General features: G+C 43.6%; 1 pseudogene; it reads left to right on the top strand.

Annotated features, from left to right (window-relative positions):
* The first annotated feature begins 1,398 nt into the window (after positions 1-1,398).
* LOC126107197 (5S ribosomal RNA) lies at positions 1,399-1,516 on the top strand (annotated as a pseudogene).
* Positions 1,517-3,772: the final 2,256 nt, after the last annotated feature.

The raw sequence follows: 3,772 nt of genomic DNA, 5'->3' as shown, positions 1-3,772 counted from the left end.
TCATGGCAGACGCTCTATCCATCTGAGCCACCGAGGACACAGAGGACAGCGCGACTGCAGGGATTTATCTCTGGCACGCCAGGAAATCCCGGGGTTCGAGTCCCAGTCGGGTCACGCATTTTCATCTGTCCCCGTTGACGTATGTCAACGCCTGCAAACAACTAAGGGTGTTCATTTCATTGTAATTTCATTCTAACGAGCTACATGGTCACCGATGGTATCTGTTCTTTCGGACATGTCCGAAAGAACCGATATCATCTTAGGATATCTATAGTTAAGGCTCACCGGCCACGTGACCATTTTCTTCTTCTGTGCGAATGCACAAACAGTGCCCGAACTCTTACGGGAATCGGCAACGCGCAGCGAGTAATGAGTATAATGGGCGGGGGCACTACGAATGTAGTGCGGGACAATACGTTGAGAATGTAGGTTTCGCGGGCTGCGTGCCACAGATAAATCCCTGGAGTCGCGCTACCCTCTGTGCCCTCTGTGGCTCAGATGGTCATTTTCTCCTGGATGGACACACGTAGCTGCAACAGAATAAAAAATATGGGCAAGGCTTCGCTAATTACTCGCGACTTACATTTACCGACCCGCCGACCAGATGGGGTGTGACGGGTGAGAGAAGAGATAGACGAAGAAGCCGAGATAGACATCGATCACACTTACGGACCCTTAGTTAATTTCGAGAAGACGACCCAGTCTTACACCAACGTCTGGAGAACGAGTCGATAGATGGCTCTCTTGCTATATCGAACGTCGGGTTGTGAGCAGATGTCGCTCCCGACACGAATTTCATTTCATTGCTAGAGGAGCATGTTGTCGCTCCCGACACGAATTTCATTTCATTGCTACAGGAGCATGTTTCTTTTGTATTTGTACTATCCGCAATGACTTCATGTCTTTCATTTGGGCATTTTCAGTTTCTTTCATTTCCTGAATTAATCAATTTTCTAATTAGCCACTATTTGTCAACATATGGACATTGTAGACATAATTTATGCGATAGTACAACAAAATTTATGTCAGCAAAGGTGGTAAGCCTGACATTGAAAAAAAATGGATAGAGCGTCTTCCACGTAAGCAGAAGATCCCGGGTTCGAGACCCAAAAAAAAAAAAAATAAAAAAATAAAAAAATAATAATAAAGGCAGCACATTGGAAGCCACCGTCAGTTCTTTAGTTTTTTCTAATCTTCCACCACACGCTTTTATCGATACGGCAGATCGTGTTTCTGCGGAAACGAACAATAATTATAATAATGATAATGATAATCATTGTAGAACATTCATGACTTGGTATAAGTAAATGTGTTATAATAAGGAATCACGATGAAACAGTTTATTTATCAGTACGTTTATCCACGTACAGCAATTACAGTGTACGGTATTCAAAGCAGGTCAACGGCCTTGCCGCAGTGGTAACACCGGTTCCCGTCTGATCACCGAAGTTAAGCGCTGTCGGGCTGGGCTAGCACTTGGATGGGTGACCATCCGGCCTGCCGAGCGCTGTCGGCAAGCGGGGTGCACTCAGCCCTTGTGGGGAAAAATAAAAAAATAAAAAAGATGGACAGAGCGTCTGCCATGTAAGCAGGAGATCCTGGGTACGAGTCCCGTTTGGGGCACACATTTTCATCTTTTCATCTGTCCCCGTTGACGTATGTCAACACCTGTAAGCAGCTAAGTGTGTTCATTTCATTGTAATTTCATTCAGGATGTGGTGCTGCAGAAGAATGTTGAAAATTACGTGGACCGATAAGAGAACGTTCTGGCAGAATCGGTGATGTAAGGACTATAGCGAAGAGACTAAAAAGAAGAAGGGACAGGATGTAGGAAAACTGTTAAGACATCAATGAATAACTTCCATGGTACTAGAGGGAGCTGTAGAGGGTAAAAACTGTAGAGGAAGTCAGAAATTGGACTACATCCAGCAAATAACTGAGGATGTAGTTTGCAAGTGCTACTCTGAGATGAAGAGGTTGGCACAGGAGAGGAATTCGTGGCAGGCTATATCAAAACCAGTCACTGATGACTCAGAAGAAAAAATTCCGAAAGTGTCCCCAGCGAATATGAATCCGTTCAAAAATGGTTCAAATGGCTCTGAGCACTATGGGACTAAAGTTCTGAGGTCATCAGTCCCCTAGAACGTAGAACTACTTAAACCTAACTAACCTAAGGACATCACACACATCCATGCCCGAGGTAGGATTCGAACCTGCGACCGTAGCGGTCACCCAGTTCCAGACTGTAGCGCCTAGAACCGCTCGCCCAAACCGGCCGGATATGAATCCGTTATCAGTCCAAACTGCAGAAGCATCCGTTGTTAATATCCACTAATCGGTACCCAGGTACCCGTAATAAAATAGTGTATGTAAAGAAGGACCATCACAGAGCTTCATGGTCGAAGTAATAATTAAATATTAATGTGTATCCCGCCTAACCTCCCCCCCTCCCCGCCCCCCATTCCGTAATCTGGCTTTCCATACGCAGTGACCTCATTTATAAGCGTGCATCAGCCATTTGCGTCATCACGCGACATGGCTTCACAGTTAATGACGACACAGACCGAGTCCCAATTCTCGGTCCGCTCTGTGTCGTTTTGAAAAATTAAACGGCCAGAATTTAATAAACAGTTTTCCGGGGAGGGGTCAGAGCGTATGCAAATCCCGCACGTCCGTAATACTGCCCGGCGACCAGATTAAAACAGAATCAGTTGGTGACGGCAGAGGCATCAGCATTTTGTTTGGACATCACGCACATTTCATTATATTAAATCACTTTCGAAACATACAGCGCTGTTCATTTTTTAACTTTTATTTTAACGTAGTTGTGTCATTTTTTTCTACTTTTTATGTTGCGCTCGATTTTGCGGCCGTCGAGACTGTATTGACGTCCATCAAGCTGTTATTCAGCGCGTAACTTAATTACGCATATTTCGCGGTGGAGATTGCGTTGTGCACCAACCAACAGCGTACCGCATTGCATTGTGGGGCTTAGATGGACGTTTATCACTCTCGTGTCACGCCGCAGTGACACCTTTTAAATTAAATGGCTGCCTGTTTCCCATCTGCTTGTAACTTCGTGCGTTTGTCGAGGATTGTGATCTGGATTATTTGGAGTTCTGCGAAACCGTATCATCGGGAAATGAAGTCTCGTTACTGGAGTAAAGAAGTGTATCTCAGAGTTTATTTCCGCTACGTAAAAAAAAAAAAAACTATTTGTGGCAGAGCAGAGGAGCCATCCCTAATAAAATGCTATGGAGAGTTTGTGGCTTACTTCCAAGGCTTTTGCTATTCAAGGCGGCGGATATAAAAGAACTCTGCCCCAGTTTGCGGACGCCGGGATTTTAATTTGATTTCTTATCCAGTATTCGATAGTGTATTTTGATTTGTTTGATACTGCGGAAATATGGGAAGGCATCACAGCTCTTCAGAGAAAGAAATAAGGAGTAACGAAAATATAGGTGCATTCTGAAATTAGCAACAAGAAAAATACAACACCAACAAGGACAAGGTCATTTTAGTGATAAGTGAGGTAGCAGGTAGTTTATTACTATACGAGTACGTTATAACAAATTCAGACCAAATAAAACACGTATCTCAAAGTTTTAAACATGGCTGCTTGGTTCAGTGATCGTTTCTAAATTAAAATTGAAACAAATGAGCCCTCGGTCACAATTATTCAAGTCTTATTGACCAGGTTTCAGCACTTCTAAGAGTGCCTTCATCAAAATTAAACAATTAAAATAGCTTATAGCATAGTTACAAATTTCCA

This window comes from Schistocerca cancellata, chromosome 10 (genome assembly GCF_023864275.1).
Source record: "Schistocerca cancellata isolate TAMUIC-IGC-003103 chromosome 10, iqSchCanc2.1, whole genome shotgun sequence".
Classification (NCBI taxonomy): Eukaryota; Metazoa; Arthropoda; class Insecta; order Orthoptera; family Acrididae; genus Schistocerca; species Schistocerca cancellata.
Note: the sequence above shows the minus strand (reverse complement) of the source record. Positions and strands in the feature narration are given on the sequence as shown.